Consider the following 26,945-nt stretch of genomic DNA (forward strand, 5'->3'; position numbering starts at 1 on the left):
AACTACGGATGACCAATCACAGGACCATGAAGTCGGTGTGGCACTGTCCAAGTGTTTCCAGTATCTGGCTATCACTAGTCTTGCCGTGATCTGAAGTACTGTATCTACCTTTAAAACACATTCAAAGCACAATCTTTCCCTCATATAATTCTGGGCATTAAAGTTTCTCCCTCACAGTCAAGCTCGCAAAAATCTACCACTTGCCTGATAATAAATGTTGGAAATGTAAAGAAAATGAAGGTACATTCTTTCACCTTTGGTGGACGTGCCCAAGGATTAAGGCTTTCTGGGAAATGATATATAATGAAATGAAAAAGGTATTTAAATATACCTTCCTGAAGAAACCAGAGGCCTTTCTCCTGGGCATGGTCGGCCAATTGGTGCCAAAGAAGGATAGAACACTCTTTATGTATGCTACAACAGCAGCAAGAATACTCATCGCAAAGTATTGGAAGACACACCTTGGAAGAATGGCAGATGAAGGTGATAGACTATATGGGACTGGCAGAAATGACTGGCAGAATCCGACACCAGGGAAGAGAGACGGCGGAAGAAGATTGGAAGAAATTTAAGGACTATCTTGGGAAATATTGCAAAATTAATGAATGTTAGAATGATGTTGGTTTAGTAATTAAGTGGTTTTCAGCTGTAATGATTAAGTAAAAAGAAAAGAAAGGTTGAAAATTAAATGAAAATTAAGGGAGAGGATTTGTTGAATTAATAATTAGAAATTGGAATACAAAAAGGGGAGGTATGAGGAGGTCGGGGAAGTAAGTTATAAGAAAATAAGGGAATGAAACTTTACTTGTTTTTAAATAGTTTTTAGCTTTGTATTTTGTTTTTTATATCTCTTATTTTTTGTGTTTGTGTTTTGTTTTTATTACTTTTTTGTATAACTTTTGAAACTTCAATAAATATCTTTTTTTTAAAAAAAAAAGTTTCTCCCTCACAGAGTTACAATTCCCAGCAACACTTAAAATAATATATAGTGCCCAGTATTCTTTGAGGGAAAGAATGTGCTTCAGAGGTGTTTTAGGTATGGTGCGTACACAGCCCAAGATACTTCAAATTCATCTGCTACAAGATCCTAAATTGTGTCTACTTGCATATGCAAAGGAAGTGATCCTAAAGGAAAAGGAGGTCCTACTGTTTCATATAATAGTTTCAGCCAGAATGATTTATGCATAGGAACGGAAGTCAACAGACATTCTGTGATTGAGGGAATGGTTGGTTAAATCCTGGGATCTCGCCACCATGAATAAAATTACATGGCATGTTTGCTCTAAAAATGGGAGAATTTTATAAATTAGGCTTGGTGGAAAGTGGAGTTGTTTCAGAGATCACCGGAAGGCAATGTAGAATATAATAAAAACAACAAGTCCATAACTTAATGTAAAGTGTTTGAGGAATAAAACAAAACAAAAAGAAGAAGAAAAATGAAAGGAAAAGTTGAACTCCCAACCTCACTTCCCTCATTTTTCTCCTGCCACAGTAGGGCTGTGGTGTGAAATAAGAGAAGCTACATCAGTCATTCCTTTGGCTCTTGAAGACACACCTGTTTAGGCAAGCATTTCCCCAAACTTTATTTCATACAATTTATGTATTGCTTGATTGTAATTGTTGGAATGACAGGTTTGGAAGAGAAATCTCTTACTCCCTCGTAGCAGAATCTACCTTTAAACAAACATTCCCCATGAAAATACTTAGGCTAGAATAAATCACTGACCCTATCAGCATAATACACATTGGTTCAAAGATCTGCATTGTCTGCCAATTTCTCATGCCAAATTTGAGGTGTTACTATTAGTGTACAAGGCACTTAGCAGTTTAGGACCAGCTTTTCGTTTTTAAAAAGAAAAGACTGGGGGAAAGGATGTGCACTTCTGTGTAGTTCGCCCCTCAGAAATACCTCAGAAAAGCAAGCAGTTAAACACCAAGCTCATTCGTCATATTCAGAATTTTGATCAATGTAGAGCTGATTGTTGGCTGTAGGTCTTAAACTCCCAAACTGGAGCTCTGTTCCAGCAGAACTATCAGTGTGTGTTATTGTAGTTTTTCATATTTATTTCAAGCACTCTTAGCCCAGAGAGACACATATATCTTGCTCCAGAAGAGAGCACAAGACAGAAAAAGCACTTTTATTTTCATTATTTAAAAAGTTTCCGGTCGTGGCAGCTGGAAGCAAGAAAGTGCCAGAAAGTAGCTTGCTTGGAGCCTTACATATTCCTTGGTGATCAAAATGCACACAAAGTGATGGATTGCATTTCTGGAGGGTAGAGGATGAGTAAGCAAAATCATGCCCCCCCCCCGTCATCCTCCCCCCAATAGCTTGATCATTATTTCAGTTGCGAAAACCCAAGGTGCATTAAAGTTGCCAAGTTCCTTCCTGTTACGGAGGGGCAGAGCTCAGTGGCAAGACAAGCACACCACCAAAAGGGAGCCCCATTAGATGTGATGGGATACATGTCATTTATGTATAAGACGGGGGTTATCATTTCATGCAAGAAGGAGTGGATGGTGAGAGGAGCTAAGTAACAACTGAACTAGGCTGGGGGTTGCAGAAGGGGATTTAGGTGACAGAGCCTGAGGACATAAGGCGTGGGAGGGCTCAGAACCCCAAATTGCAGGCTCCCTTTGATATTGGAATCCTCCCGCCACCACATGCTGCGTATGTGAGTGGCTTCAGCACATGAGCAACAAATGTGCCTGCAGCATCAGGGCATGTCCTGTCCACGCATTCAGATAAAGAAGGGAAGGGGACATCATGCAAAACCAGGAGCAGTGGCTGGAGGAAGGGAGCTGCTCAACCCGGCAGGAATCTTGGCCATCAGCCACGTCCTTATAATGTAAGACTACAGCACTGTGTCATGTCTATAGTCCAAAGATAAATTAGCATTCTATTGTACATTCTTATATAAAATTAAGCCCTCAAAGGTCACAGCCTAAAAGTTCTGACTATCAAGTAGATTCAAGCCCTTACACAGAAGACGTTAGGAGATGGTTGCTGGACACCATCTATCTTCTCAGGATCACAATATTGGAATGCATCTTCCATGTATTCCAATTCAAATGGCCACAAACAACTGCTGCTATTTTGCTTCCTACTTCAACACGGAATTCAATTAAAGGCAAATGCCTGGTATCTTAGATGCAGCCTGGCAACCCATGAAGCAAGTAAAGTAACTGAAGGAAGAAAGGCACCATGAAGACGCATTGAACATCAACGGAAGGATAAGACTTTCCAACAGAAACCAGTCACATAACAGCCTGTGTCCAGAAGACAGAGAAAGAGCTTTGGCACATCACTGGTGTCATTGTCAATTCAGTTCTGGGGAAACTTGGCATTAAGGAAGGTGGCGCTCTCTGTGTCCAAGAGCCACAAAGAGCAAGAGAACACAAGTATGTAGGAGAGTTGTGCCCTGTGCCTTAATGGGTTCTGAAGACCCAGGGTAGTACATATAGCATATGACCTAGTGTTGAGGTTGTTTGGGGGGCCAGGGCATCCCAGAGGTGAGTTTGAGAAAGGAAGATGGGGGGAAACAGGAAAAGAAGAAGGAAATTTACACTGAAGGAAGCCTAAAAGCAGTCTTGTACGGAGAAGATCTCCTGAACTGCAAGAGGAAGGGACCCACCACGTTTACTCTAAAGTAAGAATTCTGCTGGGGATCCAAGGATCCTTTGGGAATAAAGGAGAGGAAGATACAAGATAAAAACCGAACAACTTGTTTCATGCATTTCCCAGTCCCCATGTGACCACCTTCAAGGACACAGGCTCTGGTGAGCTTATGGCCTGGCATCTACTCCATGGAGGTGCTGATTGTATGAATTGGTAATTTACTGCGGGGGGGGGGGCGGTTGCATGACACTCCCACAATTTCACCATTGCTTGAAAAAGTGAAATTCCATTTACACAAGTAGTGAGGGTTGCATATACACTTGCCTCCCTGCAAAGGCATAAGTTTGTATAATCAGCTTTTCCACATAATTCCAGCTGACAAATGTACACCCTGGACGTGATCGTGCCCGGCCAGTGAACAGATGAATGAAATCCAAGTGTACAGTAATCAAATGTGGAAAAATAAAGTAATGCGTTTTGCTTGCTTGTGTGAGCCAGCCCAAAGTCACAAACTACTGAAATTTACTTCAGTTCTCCCATCTTAGCCGCATGCCATTATAACCCAAATAAATAGCACTCTTCTCTATTTGAATCACTGATTATCTAAACGTTTTAGATTTCATTTTAGACACCGAGCTTTTGAGTTGCTTGGATGAATCCTTGAAGTATATTTTAGTATGGGCAAGTTGTGTTTGCTGGCATGTGAGAGTTTTTGAAAATGTGTTTCTTGGTTCTAATTTGGATTATGGAGTGGGAGGACTCACTAGCGCAGAAATGAAGGCATTGCCTACCCCCGCACGACTGGAAGTCACTGTATGAAACAAACATGTCTGCTATGATTGATGGCTTTACAATGCTGGAGGCAATTTGTTTTGTATTTAATTCTTCCTGCTTTTGTGGGTAAAATTAGCAACTAAATAACCATCAACAGCTAGCTGGCTATCAAGGCTGCATAATACACTGTTGTTGCTCATTTTCATTTCTGCCTTGAGCTTATGAATCAGAAGCTGGCTATGAATCACTGGGCTTGAATGTTCTCTTATACTCCGCCCCCCTCCCGCCAAAGTTATTTGTACATTTTATCACCATCTTCATAAATTCATAAATGGCATTTTCCAAACATGCAAACAAAACTAAAGGAAAAACTTGGTATAAAATATAGCTAACAACAAGTACTGGAAGACACAAGATCTTCGCACCCGGGAAGAATGGCAGATGAAGGTGATGGACTACATGGAACTGGCGGAAATGACTGCATGTCTACCAGAGGTCGATGGATCGCAACGGAGACGACATGGGGCCATGGGGTCTGTCTCCCTGGCAGTATCCCAACAGGAATAACCTACCTCCCAGGCCATCTCTTGACACTGGAAGCTGAGTCTAACTATTAAGAGCCCGACTTCCGGTTTAACTCTCCAAGCATTAATTAAATTTGACAGTTACTAAATCCAAGAATTACGTGTACCTTGCAGCCACAAACTCTGGCACCTAAACTCATAACAATGCAATGAAGTTGGGGATTATAACTGTGCCCTTCTAGGTCCCAGTCCAACCCTCTAACCTGTACATCTTATTTTAATAATAATAATAATAATAATAATAATAATAATAATAGTTGTTGTTTGTTTGTTTGTTTGTTTGTTTGTTTGTACCCCACCCATCTGACTGGGCTGCCTTAGTCTTCCAGCATATATAAAAACATAATAAAACATTAAACCTTAAAAAGCTTCCCTATACAGGGCTGCCTTCAGATGTTTCCTAAATGTTATAAAATTACTCATCTTCTTAACATATGATTGGAGGGCATTCCACAGGGTGGGTGCCACCACCGAGAAGGCCCTCTGCCTGATTCCCTGAAGCTTAACTTCTTGCAGTGTGGGAACTCCCAGAAGGCCCTTGGTGCTGGATCTCAGTGTCCAGGCTAAACAATATTTTGCTACCTTTCTTTTAGCTGAGAAGATTAGGAGAAGTGCAAAATCCAAAGAATAATTACCGTATTTTTCCTTCTATAACACGCAGATTTTTTCTTCTAAAAAGGAAGGGGAAATGTCTGTGCGTGTTATAGAGCGAATGTGTGGTCCCTGGAGCCAAAAAATCATGCAAAAATCAAATCGCGGCGCTGCACGCTGCACGGAGAAGCGAAACCTGAAAAGAGGAAGCAGCTGCTTTCCTGCATTCTGCCTCAGGGTCTTACTGCCCAACCTTCCTCTGTTTCGTTGCTGTGTTTGCTGAAACGGAACAAAGAGCAGGGAAAGCCCCTCCCCTCCAGGCAAGCTCCGGTGCTGCTGCGGGAGAGGGAGAGAGAGGGGGGAAAGGAGAGAGAGAGGGGGGAGGGGGAGGGAGAGGGGGAGGGAGGGAGGGAGAGAGAGAGAGAGAGAGAGAGATGGCTGGCTTGGGTGGGGGGAAACTTTTGCCTTTCTTTCCTCCCTCCCGTTAAATCCCTCTCCTGCATTCTTAGCCAGCGGCTTCTCTGCACACCCCTCTAATGCCCCTTCTTTGTTTTTCCTTCGCTCCCCACTTAAAACGTGGTTACAAAGCATGGATCCTCAGGATCTTTGCATTGGGTCACCCCAAATTCACCATCAGATCACATAGCATGTCCATGGCTACAGCCTGCACCAAAAAAATCATGCACCCACTGTTGCCTGGGGCTGCAATGGTGCAAAAATGTGGTTAAAAAGCATGGATCCACAGAGATTCTCAGGATCCTTGCATTGGGTCACCCCAAATTCACCATCAGATCACATAGCATGTCCATGGCTACAGCCTGCACCAAAAAAATCACGCACCCACTGTTGCCTGGGGCTGCAATGGTGCAAAAAAGTGGTTAAAAAGCATGGATCCACAGGAATTCTCAGGATTTTGGCATTGGGTCACCCCAAATTCACCATCAGATCACATAGCATGTCCATGGCTACAGCCTGCCCCCCCAAAATCACGCACCCACAGTTGCCTGGGGCTGCAATGGTGCAAAAATGTGGTTAAAAAGCATGGATCCACAGGAATTCTCAGGATTTTGGCATTGGGTCACCCCAAATTCACCATCAGATCACATAGCATGTCCATGGCTACAGCCTGCCCCCCCCCCAAATCACATACCCACTGTTGCCTGGGGCTGCAATGGTGCAAAAACGTGGTTACAAACCATGGATCCACATGGATCCTCAGGGTCTTTGCATTGGGTCAGCCCAAATTCACCATCAGAGCACATAGCATGTCCATGGCTACAGCCTGCCCCCCCAAAATCACGCACCCACTGTTGCCTGGGGCTGCAATGGTGCAAAAACGTGGTTACAAACCATGGATGCACAGGGATTCTCAGGATTTTTGCATTGGGTCAGCCCAAATTCACCATCAGATCACATGTCTGTGGCCACAGCATGAAGCACAAAAATGATACATCCACTGTTTCATTCAGAATGTTTTTTCCCTTGTTTTCCTCCTCTAAAAACGATGTGCGTGTTATGGTCAGGTGCGTGTTATAGAGCGAAAAATACGGTACATTCTGATACATGTATCCGAGAGGTGCAAATTAGGTGGGTTTGCTTAAAAATGTGGATCAGATAAAATTCTCCTCTGTACCTAGTCAATGCACAGTAGGCTTGGACAGGTAAGAAGAAATATGTCTGGGTAGTCCAGTCTTTCTAAAGGTAATGGGATTTTCTCCTAATTTTTAGATTTGTGTTCAGTTACACAGTGAATAGCTTTTGGGAGAAAGAATCATTGTTGCAGCTGTTACAGTTTTCATTAAAAAATACTTAAGACTCTGGATGAAAACTGCAATCCTGGAGAGAGAATGAAAATGCCTGTCCGTTGGCTGACATTATTATGGCATTATTGGCCTATTCCTCCAGCTAATGCTTATCAGTTAACAGGTGCTGAGTTTCTTGCCAGGCACTGAAAAAAGTGAAATCTGTGTCTTTAGGTAGATAGAAGATGGTGGTTTTCTTTCTTCAGTTACAGTTATTTAAGTGGACTCTCTTCCTGTGCCTCTCCTGCCCTTCTTGATCAATATGCTCTCACTTTTCGGGCCACAGACAGCTTGCCTTGAAACAGCAGGATTAATACATGGATGAGAAGGTTGCAGTCTCCATTTGGGTGAGAGACAGGATATACTGTCCCTGCATTTCCGCTTGCCCCGTGCCTAGAAAGCATGGGTCTGAGAGGCTTCCCACTTGTCCAACCACTTTCCCCAAGGAAACCCACTGTTTACCACTAAATTCAGTGGTAAACAGCGAGTTTACCACTGAATGGTGAGACGAATGGACGTGTGGACAAGCCCTGAGCAGATATTTCTTCCTCTACCTCCATCCAAGCTCCTTCTACTCATTTTGCTTTCTCACTCAATCCTCAGGTGCGGATAGGGAAACACATCATAAGGCCTCAGTGATCCTAGACAGCCTTGGTAGTTGTGGGAATGTTCAGGGTGACCGGAGAGCATATATTGTTTATTAACATCCTTCCTAACTTGCACTAGCAAGTTTCTTTATGTAGCAGAGTTTACATTCCCCTTTCATACATGTACAGCAGATGGCTTGTTGCAGGTTTGTGTAAGCCTCTCACTATCATACAATTCAGTACTGAATTGTATGTTCCTGGTAAGTTACGTTTTAAACCCTCTTAAAAGAATAAAGACACGGCAATCTTATTTAAAGTCAATAAAAGAAATTTACTCACATCAGTTCACGGTTGGATTCCTGAAGGCAGATTTAGTTACAAATATGTACATGTGGAGCTGCCCCATATGGGGGAATAACCCCACTGCTCCTGCTAGCTAAGCACTAGTAGGAGCAGTCCTAGCTAAAAAGCTGGTCTAATGATGGAGGAAGATGGAAAAGAGGGGGAGTAGCAGCATGCCTTGTCCTTTTACCAGGTCTGGAAAGGTCACACCCACCCACTAGTCACATGCTCCAGCCCAGGAGGAACAGGAAGTTTTGACTGGCTGGACCAACATCCCCTTGCATGTCTGCTCTAGGAAAACAAGGAAAGTTGTATTTGACTGCTCCCAGTGGAATACACCCCACAGTAGTGATCCCCCCAACACAAACGCTGTAGGAGGGTTACCATCAACCTGAAAATCCCTCCAGCTGAATCACCAACATTTGGGAACAGGCTGTTGGTGTTGGCGATGAAGGAAAGGCATGCACAGATGCCAAAGTTCAACCTGACAACAAACCTGCTTCAAAAGCAGAGGCACACCAGCTTGCCCCACTTCCTTACATAGGCCTTAGATCCAGGGCAGAAGCAGCTTGGCAGAGAAGGGTTATACTAGAGTTATGGGAACTAGTCCCCCATCCTTCCCACAGTATGCAATATTGCAGCCAATAATAATATATATATATACATACAGTGGTGCCCCGCAAGACGAACACCTCGCAAAACGAAAAACTCGCAAGACGAAAGAGTTTTCCATTTTTGAGTCGTTCCGCAAGACGAATTTCCCTATGGGCTTGCTTCGCAAGAAGAAAGCCCATAGGGAAATCTCCGGGGACCTCTTTTAAATGCTGGCGGTGGGGAGCAAAGCCTTTCGCCCCCCTCCGGCCTTCAGAAGAGGTCCAGGAAGTCCGGCGGGGGCCGAAAGGCTTTGCTCCCCACCGCCAGCATTTTAAAAGCGGTCCGGGAATTGCGCTGCGCTTTCCCGCTATCCCGGACCGCTTTTAAAATGCTGGCCATCGGGAGCAAAGACTTTCGCCCACCGCCAGCCTTCAGAAGAGGTTCTGGACCTCTTCTGAAGGCCGGCGGAGGGCGAAAGTCTTTGCTCCCCCCCACCTGCCTTCAAAAGCCGTCGGGATAGCGGAGAAACAGCAGAGAAGTCTCCGCTGTCCCGGGGGCTTTTAAAATGCTGGCGGTCGGTAGCAAACCCTCCTGTCCCCAGAGCTTGCGGGGCGGGAGGTGGGGAGAAGGGCTTTTCTTCCCACCGCCAGCCTTCAGAACAGCCTTCTGAAGGCTTGTGGTGGGAAAAAAAGCCCTTGTCCCCCCCCCCCCCAGCCTTCAGAAGAGGTCGGGGGACAGACTGTCACCGGACCTGGTCTGAAGGCGGTTTCCATAGGAACGCATTGATTGATTTTCAATGCATTCCTATGGGAAACCGTGCTTCGCAAGACGAAAAACTCGCAAGAAGAAAAAGCTTGCGGAACGAATTAATTTCGTCTTGCGAGGCACCACTGTAATATCACATTTAGGGCATGAAAAATGATGACATGATTAAAGTTGCATCCCATGCATTCATAATGTAAGGTCATTTTAAACAGGAAGAGAGAATTTTAAATAACCTCGGTCTTTAATGTAAACAGACAGCAATGAAAAACTTATTTACAGTAAATGAGTGAGGGCTTTTTCTACAGTAAAAGGGCTTTCTAGGTAAAGGGTAAAGGGACCCCAGACCATTAGGTCCAGTCGTGGCCAACTCTGGGGTTGCGGTGCTCATCTTTCTTTATTGGCTGAGGGAGCCGGTGTACAGCTTCCGGGTCATGTGGCCAGCATGACTAAGCTGCTTCTGGCGAATCAGAGCAGTGCACGGAAACACCGTTTACCTTCCCACCGGAGTGGTACCTATTTATCTACTTGCACTTTGACGTGCTTTCGAACTGCTAGGTTGGCAGGAGCAGGGACCCAGCAACGGGCACTCACCCCATCACGGGGATTCGAAAAAGGGCTTTCTAAATGTGTCTAAATGCCACAGGGAAATTCCAGATGAAACTATTACTGTGGTATCTATTGATAACCCCAATCCCTCTTTCATCCAAAATGAATCGAGTGACAGAAGGAACAATACATTACCCATGCTGTTGAGAACAATTTCACTGACTTAGAAGTACAGTATATTCAGCCACAGACTGTTGGAAAGACCGCCATAGCTTTAAGGCACCATGACAAAAGGGAGACAGGGAAACCTGCAGCTTGTAAAAGAAGCCTAATTTATAATTAATTTGATCCACAATTTCTATGGCTGCCACCTAATTAAAGGAATTTTAATCAATTAATCACCAGACTTTATTCTCCATCCATTGGCAGAAATATAAAGAAGAAGAAAGGTTCCAGACAACTTAAAAATAAAAGTACTTGGTTAGAAAAAAGATGATGCACTCTTGGGGTTAGCAAAGAGGCAGGCTGTAAAAATCTCAATTTTGGAAAGATTCAGTTCACTTGGTTTTTCTTGCAGTTGGGAGCCATTGGTTGCATGGCTCCTTGTTTGTTCCAGGAAGCACAAAGAGGGAAAGAAAGAGAATGGGAGGGTGGCAACGGAAGGCTGCAGGGAGCCTGCTAAACTGCGTCCTCACTGGCAACCTGAGCTCAGATTAACCCTTTCATGCACACAAGTGTGAATCAGTAACTGCATATTACAGCAGAAGTGCCCAATTGTGGGCAGTCTGCAGTTAACTGAGGTTCTGTTTTTTTGACAATCTTTAGCACATTCACTAATTAATTTGTTTGATTCTGTGATTAATATTGCTACATTTCCCAGAGTTTCCTGTGTTGAGGGATTGACTGTTAAACCACTCTTGAACTTGTTCAGTATAATTGTTTAATTGGCACTGAAGGGGAGATTCCTTGGATGTGTGTTGCTAACATTGGGGATTTTCCATAGCAGCCCACGGACAGCTCTCTGAGCTCTAACTTGTTGAGAATTAACTGTGAAAGTCTCTGCTCTTATACTGAGTGTTTAAGTTTAGATCATGTGATGAAGGGATTCAGTTGCAAATTCACAGTCTTGGAAGGATGGGACTGTTTTCTTTGTTTTCAGGCTCTGTGGGAGAAGAATGTGCAAATGACTCACTTCAAGGTGGTTACAACCTCTACAACTCTACAATTCTATGATTCTATTTGAATGTATCACAGATTGTTTTGTACTTATTTTTGAAGAAGTTCTGGCTAGTAAAGCTTTAATCAAACATATGGGTCTGGACAATGTTTTAATGCAAAAGGAATCAGTTTTTATGCATCCAATTGCTTCATGCTGGACAATATTAATACCTGCAATACAAATTGTAGCTGGGGGGGGGAAATGGGGGGTCTCCTAACAATTTACAGCACCCTTAACAAACTACAATTCCCTTAATTCTTTGGGGGAAGCCTGGCTATTTAGAATGGCCTCATAGAGCATCATATTGTGTGAATGTGGCCTTAATCTCAGATTCCACCCCCCACTCCCCCCAAAAACATTATGACATAGGTTCACTTTCAATTAAAGCACATTTGAGTATTTGCAAGACATTACTATTTTATTTAAAAATCTTCTAGTATTTATTTAAAATATGGTTGCATGCAAGAGTGCGCTCTGGCTTTTATATTTTTTAAAGCCTGCTTCAATCATATGCACCTCTCAATAAAATTATGAGCTGCTGGAGGAACAATTCACCCACTCTGTATATACGGTAAATATAAATAATATAAATAATATAAATATACTACCATTTGCTAACGAAAACATAAAACTTTAGTCAGTTTTATGGCAGTAGTCATTCTGAAACAAAATGCTGTCAGTTTTGAGTCTCTTCCTCACAAATGAATTTCACCTCAACCCCAAAATGTAGTCCTAACAAGACAAAAACTTTTGAAGTGGGTGAGATATGGGCCTTGTCAATTCAGTACAAGAAAATGCGCCCTTTCAATAACATACTACTTTCACCCAATGTGCTTCATGTTGATTTTAAAGGTAAAAATAATCACAGAATTTAAAGAAAACACCTGATGTGTTTAAAAGGCATGTACACAAAAAGAAAGTCATAGTCCGGACCACCACACATAAGGAAATGCTTTTTAAAGGCCTCTTTGCTTTTAGGAAAGGGGTCCTGGTGGTTAGGTCTTCAAAGATAGAAATTACTCTGGTAAATGAAAAAGTTGCTTGCTCTGGCAGCATGGCCACTTTCTGAGGGTGAGAAATTCCAGGGGTTCCAGGAATGTGGTTCAGTTTCCTTGGAATGAGGGGAGACAATGATGTCTTTGGAATATACGATTTATTTACACATCTATACAATCTGAGACTATGATAGAGCACTAAGACCCAAGGGTCTTGCTTCTCCCATAGCCACAGCCTTGGATCCCAGCAGGAATCAGGCATGTCTCTGTCAACAGCCTGCCAACTTCTAGCTCACATAATTCAGCTCTCAGCTCTGGCCTTTGTTTTGCTAATTACCAGTGAGTTAAGGAGGGGGGCCCACCCATTTTCTATCTAGCACAGAGCCACTTCCTTTGTTACCTTAATGGCCCATTCTTAGAGGGCCAATACATCACCAGAAAGATAGCCTGGCTATTCCAGGAATTGAATCCATGCTGGATCCAGGCATACAGTCTACCCAATTCCCAAACTCATAACAATACAATAAAATGGAGTGAATGGAATGGGCCTCATTGGTCTCATTTTGCATTGCTTTTAAGTTGACTGCATACTCCTAGCCTACAGGTCTGGCCTGGATTTGGTTGCAGTAGAACTTTGCCCCTGCCCAATCCTTGTTGACATGTTATGGTTCTGAGTAGTTTATAGTATTTGATATCTAATAGTTTTGAGTAATTTATAGTATTTGATTGGGTGAGCTCCCGTTGCTCCGTCCCAGCTCCTGTCAACCTAGCAATTTGAAAGCATGCCAGTGCAAGTAGATAAATAGGTACCACTGCAGTGGGAAGATAAATGGCTTTTCCGTGCACTCTGGTTTCCATCACAGTGTTCCATTGTGCCAGAAGCAGCTTAGTCATGCTGGCCACATGACCCAGAAAGCTGTTTGTGGACAAACGCCGCCTCCCTTGGCCTGAAAAGTGAGATAAGTGCCACACCCCTTAGTCGCCTTTGACTGGACTTAACCGTCCAGGGTTCCTTTACCTTTTACTCAGGGGCACATAACACCCAAAAGAAATTGGCAGGTGTCATTCACAGCCATTTTATGCGAACTTGAAGTAAAGACTGCATGGTTTAAGGAGATGACTGCATCTAATTTTAGAGATCACTGTAGACCACAGGAGGAAAATTGGTCTTTTTGGTAAGGCCCACGCCACACAGGCCTTTATAGGTCGAACCTCGAACCAAACTTTAACTTGTGCCCAGAAACCTGTGAGGTCTCAGTTAAGACAGCAGAGCATGGTACCCAATGCAGTGCACTCCCTTCGCACTTGGTCTATGACTCCCAGCATCCCCAATCAGCATGCTCAATGGTCAGGGCTGATGGGAGCTGTAATCCAACAACAGCCAGAGGCCACCATCCAAAAAAGCATGGACGTGATGTAATCTGTGGAATTCTGGAGGAACATGACATCTTTCACTAGCTAGGGATGCCTTCATTTGCATAATGAAGACATCTACTGCAGAAGGATAGCTAGCTGTGAGGCTAATACAAAGCCAAAATAGGGATTCAGTTCTCCACCTCAACAGTTTTATTCATCTAAAATGCTTGCTGCCGTTCAAAGTTCTGTCTCTGGAGACACATGGCCTTTCTCTTCCGTGTTCCCATGGCCATGGCAATGCAGAGTTCAGATCCTTAGATCCTTCAGACTGTGGTCTCCATTCTGTTTTGATGAGCTCCATTTTAAAGTTCCAAGGGAACTTTACCTAGAGCAAAACTCATCCCTCACCTCTACTCATGTGATACACACTTTCCTTGGACTAATATATCTGCCAAGGGCTCTTCATCACCAAGTCCCATTTCTGAAAAAGAACAAATAAAAAGGACTCCAAGGTAAATGAAGTGTCTCCAGTCAAGCAATATTAAACTGAGCTTTAAATGAGTTATGAAACACATTCTCAATGAAGCAGCCCATTATGAACCCAGAAGTCTATAGACTTCAGCGATTATAGTGAGTTATATAGTCTCCTGAAAATTCATGAAAACAAATAACATTATTCTGTTTTCCTTGCTTTTTTTTTTTTTACAAATGGTCCATCTTGGTGTAAATCTCATGATGTTCTGCAAAGAATGCCAATACTGGGTTTAAAAAAAAAAATGGCAAAGTGAATTCTGTATTATGATCCTTTGTGTAATATATTGTATTATGAGAGTTAGTGGAATAAATAAAAAGGTGACCTGTTGAATGTCAGGTCACCTGTGAATAAGATCCATTACCCTATTGCCGGTGGGGAAGCCAATCTGGTCTGTATTACTGAGACCTGGGTGGGTGTGAAGGGTGGAGTTGGTCTCTCTCAGCTGCGCACCCCTGGGTTCTTGGGGGCAGCACCAAGGCACACTTGGACAACTGGGACAGATTAGGCCGCAGTGGTGTCCAAACTTTTTCCAAAAAGGGCCAGATTTGATAAAGTGAACGGCTATGAGGGCCAAACACAGTTGTTGAGCTTTTTTCAGGATTGAAAGTTGTTGAGGTTTTCTTAGGATTTTACCCCAGGTAATAAACTGCCACAGGGACTGGATTAAACCAACCGGCAGCCCCCGAAACAGACTTTGGACATGCCTGGAGGGGTTCTGCTGGTCTACTGCTGGAAAAGAAGCGGATGATCTGAAGGTGGGAGATATTTACTTAGTGTTAAAAGGAAAGGTACACCTGACCATTAGGTCCAGTTGCAGACGACTCTGGGGTTGCGCGCTCATCTAGCTTAGTGTTAGGTACCATCTATATATTATTTTCATAAAATTCTCCCTCAAGGTATAACATGCTGTGAATTTCTGCCCAGATTCCCACAACTTTCCTCATGATTCTAATTCTATGTTATGCACACATCCCGGGCCCAGTGGTTCATGGCTTTCTCATTCTAGCAATGGCTTATACATCCTCAAAATCAATTTACTTCTGTTTTCTATTAGTTCCCTTTCAAATTGGGTTGCATATATAGGTACATAAACCGCATATCATAAAGACACCTCAGACTCCGCTGTACCTCATTTCCAAAGGAAACACGAACTCTAGGGAAGCGCCTAGATCCTTAGAATTTCACGCCACTTGCAGATGGGGGTGGTGTGTAATGACATGTTCAGCTGACATGCTACACTGCTGCATGTGCTGAACAGTCTTGGGAGTAACAAGAACCAGAGATGGAGGCATTTGACACAGAGCTGTCCCCATTAGCCTCATGCCAACAACCTGAGCTAATGGTTCCTTCACGCACTCTGTTTTCTATATCCATGGAGCAGTTGGTGCTCCCTGAAGCATTTTCAAGTGCTCCACGAAGAGCCTGGAAATAAAAATAAATAAATAAATACGTGCCTTTGGCGTATGAGTGATAATAGTGCTTCATGACAAATTTATCTCCTGAAAAGTGCCCCACAACTCAAAAGTTTGGGAACCACTATTCAATGTTATAAGCAAGATGGGATAACTTCCCTGGTAAGGATAGCATTAAGAGAGATTAAGAAAATGTTGAAATATACATATGTTAAAAAACCACAAGCATTTATACTGGGAATTGTAGGTACAGAAATTAACAGACAAGATATTAAGCTTTTCCTATATGCAACAACGGCAGCAAGAATTGTATTAGCACAGAAGTGGAAACAAGAGGAATTACCAACAAAGGAAGACTGGCAATTGAAGCTAATGGAATATGTGGAACTGGCCAAAATGACGGGAAGAATCTGAGAACAGCGAGCCCAAAAGTTCATCAAGGGCTGGACCAAATTTGTAAATTATTTGAAAGACAATTGTATTCAATCAAATATGTTGGTAGGATTGCAAGAAGCTTTGTAAGGAAAGGTACAAAAACCACTGCAGATAAGAATAAGAATGTATGATGTTTTAATGTTTTTTATTTTAAAGCAATGGTTAAATAGTGAAAATGAAGAAATTTGAAATGCAAGATAAAAAATCATAAGGAAGGTTTGAAGAAACTCAGGGCCCTAAAAGCTAAATGTATAATATAAGAGGAGCTATTGCAATGGAAAGCATTATTGTAAAACTAATAAAAATGATATGGGGGAAAAAAAGAATAGTATTCTAAGCTGGAGAAAACTGTTTGGGGTCAGTATTGCAAGCAATTCAACCTGCTGAGCTTTATATTTCTGAACTAGGAAATAAGTTTTTAAAAAGGAAAAAAACCCAGCAACATCACTATTAAGCTCCTTAAAGACTCAATGAACACTATGGTGTGCATAATGGGATACTGCAGGTGTCCCATGGGACACTGTCTTAATGTATACGATACTGTCTAAAATGTTAACTTTATGTGGATTTAAAAATTACTGCATTCCTATTGTACTGCATTCCTATTGTACTGATTGATTATATTCTCTGCAGCCAAAGATGGAGAAGCTCTATACAGTCAGCAAAAACAAGACCTGGAGCTGACTGTGGCTCAGATCATCAGCTTCTTATAGCAAAATTCAAGCTTAAACTGAAGAAAGTAGGAAAAACCACTGGGCCGGTAAGATACAATCTAAGTCAAATCCCTTATGAATACACAGTGGAAGTGAGGAACAGGTTTAAGGATTTAGATTTGGTGGACAGAATGCCTGAAGAACTATGGATGGAGGCTCGTAACATTATACAGGAGGCAGCAACGAAAACCATCCCAATGAAAAGGAAATGCAAGAAAGCAAAGTGGCTGTCCAGTGAGGCCTTACAAATAGCGGGGGAGAGAAGGCAAGCAAAATGCGAGGGAGATGGTGAAAGATACAGGAAATTGAATGCAGATTTCCAAAGAATAGCAAGGAGAGACAAGAAGACCTTCTTAAACGAGCAATGCAAAGAAATAGAGGAAAGCAATAGAATGGGAAGAACCAGAGATCTGTTCAATAAAATTGGAGATATGAAAGGAACATTTCGTACAAAGATTTCCATAATAAAGGACAAAAGTGGAAAGGACCTAACAGAAGCAGAAGACATCAAGAAGAGGTGGCAAGAATTCACAGAGGAATTATACCAGAAAGAAATGGATGTCTCGTATACCCCAGGTAGTGTGGTTGCGGACCTTGAGCCAGACATCCTGGAAAGTGAAGTCAAATGGGCCTTAGAAAGCACTGCAAATAACAAGGCCAGTGGAAGTGATGGTATTCCAGCTGAACTATTTAAAATTTTAAAAGATGATGCTGTTAAGGTGCTACACTCAATATGCCAGCAAGTTTGGAAAACTCAGCAGTGGCCAGAAGATTGGAGAAGATCAGTCTACATCCCAATCCCAAAGAAGGGCAGTGCCAAAGAATGCTCCAACTACCGCACAATTGCACTCATTTCACATGCTAGCAAGGTTATGCTTAAAATTCTACAAGGAAGGCTCAAGCAGTATGTGGACCGAGAACTCCCAGAAGTGCAAGCTGGATTTAGAAGAGGCAGAGGAACCAGAGACCAAATTGCAAACATGCGCTGGATTATGGAGAAAGCTAGAGAGTTCCAGAAAGACATCTACTTCTGCTTCATTGACTATGCAAAAGCCTTTGACTGTGTCGACCACGGCAAACTATGGCAAGTTCTTAAAGAAATGGGAGTGCCAGATCACCTCATCTGTCTCCTGAGAAATCTCTATGTGGGACAAGAAGCTACAGTTAGAACTGGATATGGAACAACTGATTGGTTCAAAATTGGGAAAGGAGTACGACAAGGCTGCATTTTGTCTCCCTGCTTATTTAACTTATATGCAGAATTCATCATGCGAAAGGCTGGGCTGGATGAATTCCTAGCCAGAATTAAGATTGCCGGAAGAAATATCAACAACCTCAGATATGCAGATGACACAACCTTGATGGCAGAAAGTGAGGAGGAATTAAAGAACCTTTTAATGAGGGTGAAAGAGGAGAGCGCAAAATATGGTCTGAAGCTCAACATCAAAAAAACGAAGATCATGGCCACTGGTCCCATCACCTCCTGGCAAATAGAAGGGGAAGAAATGGAGGTAGTGAGAGATTTTACTTTCTTGGGCTCAATGATCACTGCAGATGGTGACAGCAGCCATGAAATTAAAAGACGCCTGCTTCTTGGGAGAAGGGCAATGACAGGCCTAGACAGCATCTTGAGAAGTAGAGACATCACCTTGCCAACAAAGGTTCGTGTAGTTAAAGCTATGGTTTTCCCAGTAGTGATGTATGGAAGTGAGAGCTGGACCATAAAGAAGGCTGATCGCCGAAGAATTGATGCTTTTGAATTATGGTGCTGGAGGAGACTCTTGAGAGTCCCATGGACTGCAAGAAGATCAAACCTCTCCATACTGAAGGAAATCAACCCTGAGTACTCACTGGGAGGGCAGATTGTGAAGCTGAGGCTCCAGTACTTTGGCCACCTCATGAGAAGAGAAGACTCCCTGGAGAAGACCCTGATGTTGGGAAAGATGGAGGGCACAAGGAGAAGGGGACGGCAGAGGACGAGATGGTTGGATAGTGTTTTCGAGGTTACCAGCATGAGTTTGACCAAACTGCGGGAGGCAGTGGAGGACAGAGGTGCCTGGCGTTCTCTGGTCCATGGGTCACGAAGAGTCGGACACGACTAAACGACTAAACAACAACAACAACAACATTGTACTGCGGCCCTTTGCATTTTTGTTCATGAAGAGTCTACTTTTTTAAAAAAAAAAGTCACCATGAACGTTATTTTTACATCATATTTGACTTGTAGTTGAGGTTTGGGGCTTGTGTGATAAAGGTGCAAAGTTATCTATTTAATGATGAGCTGGTCAGAGGAGCTGAACAATAAATAGTTCCATTAAAGAACTATATACAGCAGGACTTCACTGCTTTAGCTACCCTTCCACTCTGCTTCTAGCTCTGCCTTCTTCCTTAGGGCCTATCCTGCTAAACTGGCTCTGGGAAGTGGCCTTCAGAGTAGTCACAAAAGGTTTCACAAAACCACTCATTCTTTTCACCTTTTTCAGCACAGCCACCTGCTTGACAGCTGTGTCCACAACAGCCATTGTGATCCCAGCTGATTCCAATTTTGTTTGCTTAGGAGTTTTTTTAACCCTCAAGATCCCAGAGCAAGAGCATTGCCCTTGTCTTCACATATCATGAGGGAAGGAGTCACCCTGGAGTCTTGTGGGTTAACTGGTCTCATGGGTAAAAAGATACCTAAAGCAAAATATCTACCAGAAATAGTCAGCATTCTTTGCCCCATTTTGCACCTCACCCAATCAAAATCCCCCCCTTGCAGTCTATGAGTAAGGTGACAAAGACTATAACAAGTGGTAAATTATGGTGGTTTTAAATTTCGTTCACTGCCGTAACATATTTTTGTACCCAAGCATTTGCTCTTTAAGCAGCAGTGCTGTTGGGGGAGTTTGTTTGCACTGCCACTCGGGGTTCCAAATCAGTGCGCTGCTCACCAGCCCACATTTATTCTGGAACTGCAGCTTCCAAGGCAGTTTAGCATGGCAGTATTTGCATTCCCCCTCCCAGCCCCCCGTGAGTGGTGTGTTGGTTGCTTGGCATGCAAATAGAATGAGGATGGAGATAAGCAGTAACAGGGGAGAGAGAGCACCTAAAAGTCAAAGGGCTCCTGTAGGAAAGGACTGTGGGAATGTTCAGGGTGGCAGGAGAGGATATATTGTTTATTAATATCCTTCCTAACCTGTGCTAGCAAGTTCCTTTACTTAGCAGAGTGCATTCCCCTTTACACGGCAGAAAACTTGTTGCAAACTCATGTGAGTTTCTTAAGACAACACACAATTCCATCTGGCTTGTCCAGATTGAAATGTGTTCTAATATTTTCCTGGTAAGACCCCTTGAATCCCTCCTAAAAGAATAAAGACATGACAGTCTTATTCATAAGTAACAAAAAGAAAGTTTACTCACAATCAGGCAGAGCACAGTGTGACCCCTGAAGGCAGGCTTTAGGCTTAAAGTTTCAAACATATACAAACAGGTTTACCCAATAAGGGAGATTTACCTAGTGACTGCAGGCTAACAGTTTGGGAAGTTCACAGGAAGAAAGGAAGAAGGAAAAGAGAAAGAGAGTGGCAGCATGCCTTGTCCTTTTACCAGGTCTGGAAAGGTCACACCCACCCACTAGTCCCATGCAAGGAAGGATGCTCCAGCCCAGGAGGAACAGGAAGTTCCAGCTGGACCAAACATTCCCTTGCATGTCCACTCTAGCAAAGCAAGGAATGTTGTATTTGACTGCTCCCAGTGGATAACTTCCCACTAGGACCCCAAATGCACTACCACTGCCCCCCTCAGCTTTGCATTGCCACTTTCCCCACATATACTGGCAAAGGAAGAGATGCTAGATAGGCAGGCAGGCTTTCAAACATGTTGAACAATGAGGAATGGAGTCTGCTTTACATTTACCCAAAAAAGACTGAGCGCAGCGTTTAGCCTTTGCCAATGGCCTAGTGTCACATCATCCCTCATCCCTTCTCCCCTCTCACTTTTCTGCCTCCCATGCACGTCTCAGTTTTGCAAGTGTTGTGGAACACATAGAAACCAATGCAGATATAGTCAGACTCCACCCTGCGAAAGCTGTTATGACAGCAGGTAGGGGATAGGCATTCCCACCCATACTGAAACAGAGATAAGAATGCACACCATCACCCACAACTTGTACTGCAAAGGGAAGTTGTAGCACCCTGCTTGTGGTTAACGCTTAGCTGGAATGAAATATTCAACGCAGCAATAGAGAAATTAAAATAATAATTTATTTGTCAGACAAATAAATGATAGGCACAGTGGTATATGGTTACCGAAGCTCTGCCCCTTCCAGCCCTGATGGCCAGCACTTATAGTTCCTCAGCCCAGCCCCCTTGCTCCTCCTTTGGCTGCCTCTATCCAATCAGCCTGGTTGAAATTCCTATTGGCTGTTTGCTAGAACCAATAATAAAAGATACACCCATTTCCTATTACCTTTTATGGGAGACAAAGAGCTATATTTCCTTCTACCCATAAATGGCAGACAAGTAGCCATATATCTTACATTTGCCTCGACAAGGCACCTTAATTACCAGATCACCTTTTGCCCCTGTTGCCCCTGCATTCCAAAACAAATGGCTAAAACAAATGGCTCGTGGTATTAAATTCTATCTAAACAGAGATCTTGGGTTCACATTCTCACACACCATCAATGAAATAAGAATCTAACATAAGAATCTAACATTTCTTACTTTCTAAATCCTTTGCCTAATTACATTAAGCCAACAAATCTCATACATAACATAGATAGCTTTTTAGAAGAAAAGGCCTTTGCAAAGTAAAAAAGAACTCAGTAAAAAACAGCTTCAAAAGAAGCCTCTTCAGTTTACACCCCCCTTTCCCAGCCAGCTGCTTTTCCCATTAGCTCTTCCCAAAATTTATTGCCCTTTAACTCTCTCAGTATACCTTAAACCTTAGGAAAATGGCTAGAGTCTGATGGGAGGCACATGGTATTATTTTCTGTTAAACAATAAATCTTACTATTTACCAACTCTTAATTAGTGTTTTTGCAGCTTGATTGTATTCTGTAATATGTAGGGTCAGTGTAACATTTGCTCCCAGCCTGTAATTCCCTTTTACAACTTTGAGAAACTTATCTCCTGCTACTGCTATAAATCAGGGGGGGCCCTTGTTCAGGAGAGCAGGAAGATAAACAACTGCCAAAGTACTTAGCCAGCTGGTTTCTGCCTGGCATGAAACATACAAACATTTGCAAATATATCTTTAAGCTCATTTTAAAATACAGGCCTTGATCAGATGCCTCAAAGTCATGCTATGAATACCGATAGCTGACTCACATCCAAATGCAACACAGTAGTAAACCTTTAATTGCTAGGTGCTGACCAAACAATGGGGCAGGTTATTATATCATGTCCTGCCCATAGGCGCCAACTCTATGGGGCTGAGGACAGCTCAGTGCCTCCAAAGTATGTGCGGATGAAGCTGAGCCCCCCCCCAGACCTGAGGGGCCATTGGGCCTCACCACAGCAGTAGGGGGGCTCTGCTGGGCATTCCTGTGGTGGCGGAAGACCTCACTAGGCCTTGTGGCCTCCTTCCGATGTCATGTGCATGCCAATGTCACAGGGAACTCAGCGTCTGTGGTCCTGCCTCTGAGATAAAAAATGTTGCCTTTAACCAGTCCAACTGGCTTTCATCTTGGGAATCTTATTGTTGTGCATTTGCATGCTCTTTGGAAAGCCCCAGGATAGATAGAACTTGTTCGTTTTCATGGGCAGACTAAATAATAATAATTATTATTATTATTATTTATTATTCATACCCCGCCCATCTGGCTGGGTTTCCCCAGCTACTCTGGGTGGCTTCTAACTGAATATTAAAAACAATACAGCATGAGAAATAAAAAACCTCCCTAAACTGGGCCACCTTCAGTTGTCTTTTAAAAGTAAAATAGTTGTTTATCTCTTTGACATCTGCTGGGAGAGCGTTCCACAAGGCAGGCACCACTGCCAAGAAGGCCCTCTGCCTGGTTCCCTGTAACCTCACTTCTTGCAGCGAGGGAACAGCCAGAAGGCCCTTGGCGCTGGACCTACCATATTTTTTGCTCTATAAGACTCACTTTTTCCCTCCTAAAAAGTAAGGGGAAATGTTTGTGCGTCTTATGGAGCGAATGCAGGCTGCGCAGCTATCCCAGAAGCCAGAACAGCAAGAGGGATTGCTGCTTTCACTGCACAGCGATCCCTCTTGCTGTTCTGGCTTCTGAGATTCAGAATATTTTTTTTTCTTGTTTTCCTCCTCCAAAAACTAGGTGCGTCTTGCGGTCTGGTGCATCTTATAGAGCGAAAAATACGGTAATTTCGGCCAGGTAGGGGAACTAATCTCAGGTCCAAGTGGGTATAGAAAGGGCCACTTCTACCATTTGGCAGGCAGAAGTGGCCCACCTCGATCAGGGTGTACATTTGGAGGTGCCAATAAAGCAGGGGATGGGGAAACGGCAGCCCTTGAGAGGCAGTTGGACTCCCCATCAGCTTCAGCCAGCAGGACCGATCATCAGGGATGATGGGAGTTGTAGTCCAGCAACATCTTGAGGGCCACAGGTTCCCCATCTTTGTGTGAGCTGGTCTTCTTGCTTGCCCGGCCAATCTCTCTGAAGCACCTTCTGTTGGTCAGAGATGGAGAGGAGAAGACAGGGTGGATCCCTGGCTAATACCCCACGTTGTCCTCAGCTCTAGTCCCATTGTTAGCTTGAGCTGTGCAAGACAACCTTGCAACTCAATGTGTGGTTCCACCTTCTACACAAATGCTGCCTCTGGATTCTTCTTTTCGAATATAAACTACTTGGCCTTGTTAATTGTCACCTGAATACTTATTCAGGAACAACAAGCCTTAAATCAGCCTGTCGGGCAACTGTTGGAGGCAGCAATGCACTCTCTTAGCAGATAATATGCGAGAAATCTTCATCTCTAAGATTCAGCATTCTCTTCTCTATTTCTTTCTCTTTTGAAACATGTGAAGGAATTTTAGCTTGGATTATCCTCCATGTAAGAATAATTGGTCTTCAGAGCTTTGAAGGTGGTGTGGCAGAACCATTGTGTCCCCCCCCCCCCCCCCCGGTTTTCTCCTATGAGCTCAAATTGGTTTTTCAGTCTTTTGAAGCACAACCTCAAAACCTCATTTGACCAGCAAACCATAGCAAGATAGGAAAAACAAAACAAAACACTATTTGTGTACCACAGGCAATGATAGCTCTTCTACTCTAAACCAGGCAGAGGGCCTTCTTGGCAGTGGCACCTACCCTGTGGAACGCCATCCCACCAGATGTCAAGGAGATAAACAACTATCTGACTTTTAGAAGACATCTGAAGGCAGCCCTGTTTAGGAAAGTTTTTAATGTTTGAAGTTTTATTCTGTTTTTAGTGTACTGTTGAGAGCCGCCCAGGGTGTCTGGGGAAACCCAGCCAGAGGGGCAGGATATAAATAATAAAATTGTTGTTGTTGTTATTGTTGTTGTTAGCTAGCATTCAAGAATGAGTAAAGGCTTTTCAAAAATAGAAACTGAAAGTTGTGAACAGTCATGTCAGATTTCTTGGTAGGATTTGTGTTATCATACAAGAAATAGAGTTAGCTGGCAACTGCAGGAAACTGACATTCTCTGAGGTTTCAAGAGACAGCAATCACGTTGTGAGTGCTCACTTTCCCTTCATATTCATATTCCCCAAGGGTGGCATTATCCTACAAACCCCATCAATCTTGGGTATGCTTTGCACAACCTCCTTATGGAACATCACAAAGACAATTAATTCTCAATATGTGCATCAGTGTGCTTTTATTGAAAAAGAACTTGTTGGAGAAGTATGGAGAGAGAGAGAGAGAGAGAGAGAGAGAGAGAGAGAGAGAGAGAGAGAGAGGCGGGGGGGACTGGTATAAAATACAATCTGTTTTCTCTCTCAACTTGCCTTTGTGCTAGATTGTTATTTAAAATCTGCTGAGGAACAGGTTTTTTGTGTGGCTTTGGCATTAAAGACCATTGATTTCTGCTCCTCCACTTCTCTTCTTTTAAGTACTTTGTACCTGATGGGTTCTAAAGGGTGTACCATCCTCTTGCCTTATTTCTCTTTTAAGTTGGGGCCACTTTGTATTTCTTGTAAGCACAAGCTTCTTTGAGACTTCATAACAAAACAAAAACCACAGGCTATAAACGGCCAGGTAATAAACCAGGCGAGTCCAGTGCATGGGAAGGGGCAGGAGGGGGGAGGTTGCATCTAACTGAGTTCAGAGTCCTATCCCCAAACCACCATTTCTGGCTTTCTTCAAGCAATCTACACATTCAGGGCCATAGCTGTCAACTTACAGATTTGAAAATAAGGGCCCAGCAACCAAAATAAGGGACCTGCAGTCTCACCTGTTCCAGGCACTCCAGTCTTCCTGTCCTCCTGCAGTCTGGTCAAACTCATGCTGGTAGCTTCGAGAACACTGTCCAACCAACTTTGTAACCAGAGGTTGCAACTGAATAGAATCTGAATCACATGCACCACAAGGCCTATGCAGCCTCAACTTAAGATGGCTCCCCGGCCTGGCTTTGCACTGCAAAGTTTGCAGCAGCACGTGCAACAAAATGGCATCCAGCATTCAAAAACCACTTCAGCTTGCATTAACTAGCCACACACAAGGCATGCAAGCTCCACCCCCCAGTTGTTCTTAGACTTCTTATTGGGTGAGCAACACAGCCAAGCAACACAGTTGGAGCCTCCCTCCTCCCTGGCCGGCAGGAAGGGAGGGAGAGGAGCAGCTTCCTTTGAAATTTAAGGGACATCCATCAATAAGGGACAGCAGCGGGACATGGTGCTGGAATAAGGGACTGTCTCTTCAAATAAGGGACACTTGACAGCTATGTTCAGGGCTCAAAGCTAATAATTTCCCTGTTGCTACTCAGTGGATAGGAAGCTTGTACTCTCACCTCTCCACAGATTTATAAAATTATGGATAGGATATTTAAAAAACACTTTGGGGTCTTTCTCTGCTTTGCAGGACCTCTGTGGAAGAAGAACAGGCTAAGGAGTAAACCCTATAGAAATCCAGAGTGGAATCCCTAAGGCCGTTGGATGGAGCCTTGCTTGCCCCCTTTCAGCAACTCTGCAGCCAAGTTGGTGTCAAACGCATTGCTCTGCTTTCCTGTGGACCATATCAGCAAGGTCAAGCGGAAGACCTTGTTGCCTGGGCAGCCCAGGACCTCCAGACACACTGCCCAGGCTTGCACCCTGGAGAGGTCATTTTGATGCTGCTAACGCAGCAGTTTGCCTTCACCCCTGGAGGAACACTCCATTGTCTCTCAAGACAGACGGATGTCAACAACATCATGCTGTTTAGCGCGGTATAGGAGACCAGATCAGCATCTACTGAAGTTTAAAAAATTCTTTCCATGATGTTCAATAGCACTTGAATTGTGTCCTTGGCTCTTATAGCCAGGGTGACATTTGTGATTTATCTAAACTCTAGGCAAGCAAGTTCAACCCGAGGTCCAATGTGTAATAAGTCTCATGGCTGCCAGTTAATCCCCACGAGATAGCAATTCACATTATTAATGTACTTCAATTAATAGTTTAGAAAACCCCCAGTTGAACTCTGCTGGCACTTTCATCAATTAATGGTGGCAATTAAGATTACGGACTACAGAAGCTTAATACAAAGGTCTTCCCTTAGTAGGCATAGACCACATATGGATCAATCAGGACTGCAAAATCCCCAAAGTTAGTGGTGTCCCATGTGCCCACTACCTGAAAACTGCCATGTGTTTTATGTATTTGTTTCTACTATATAGGTGACATGCAATAAAACCAATATGAAGTACTAGAAAAGAACCAGCAACACAAATTTTTGTAAAAATAAAATCATGATCAATTACCAAGAGTAACAAAAGTCTTAATTTAAAGAATAGATGATCAATCAACAGCAGATAAAAAATAATAAATGCAGTTAAGAATTGGAATTCTCCCAGAACTAAGTCTGGAAGAGGATTTTATTTTATATGCCTCCCTTCAGCCGAAGACCTCAGGGGGCTTCACAGCATAAAAATACAAGATAAAGAATAAAAGCAAGAACCAATCAACCCC

At 43.2% G+C, this 26,945-nt stretch overlaps 3 long non-coding RNA genes across 3 annotated transcripts in view; 2 read left to right on the forward strand and 1 right to left on the reverse strand.

Annotated features, from left to right (window-relative positions):
* LOC310825234 overlaps positions 1–26,945 on the forward strand; it is a 213,222-nt gene that overhangs the window by 170,106 nt on the left and 16,171 nt on the right. The window lies entirely within an intron of this gene.
* The window catches only part of LOC310825230, a 315,724-nt gene that overhangs the window by 101,920 nt on the left and 186,859 nt on the right, over positions 1–26,945 (reverse strand). The gene's annotated exons all lie outside the window — the stretch shown is intronic.
* LOC310825238 lies at positions 21,203–21,875 on the forward strand. Its single transcript, XR_014555186.1, has 2 exons — positions 21,203–21,777; positions 21,808–21,875. It is a non-coding gene; the product is annotated as an uncharacterized lncRNA (long non-coding RNA).

This window comes from Podarcis gaigeae, assembly GCF_964106915.1.
Source record: "Podarcis gaigeae genome assembly, chromosome: 9".
Taxonomy (NCBI): Eukaryota; Metazoa; Chordata; class Lepidosauria; order Squamata; family Lacertidae; genus Podarcis; species Podarcis gaigeae.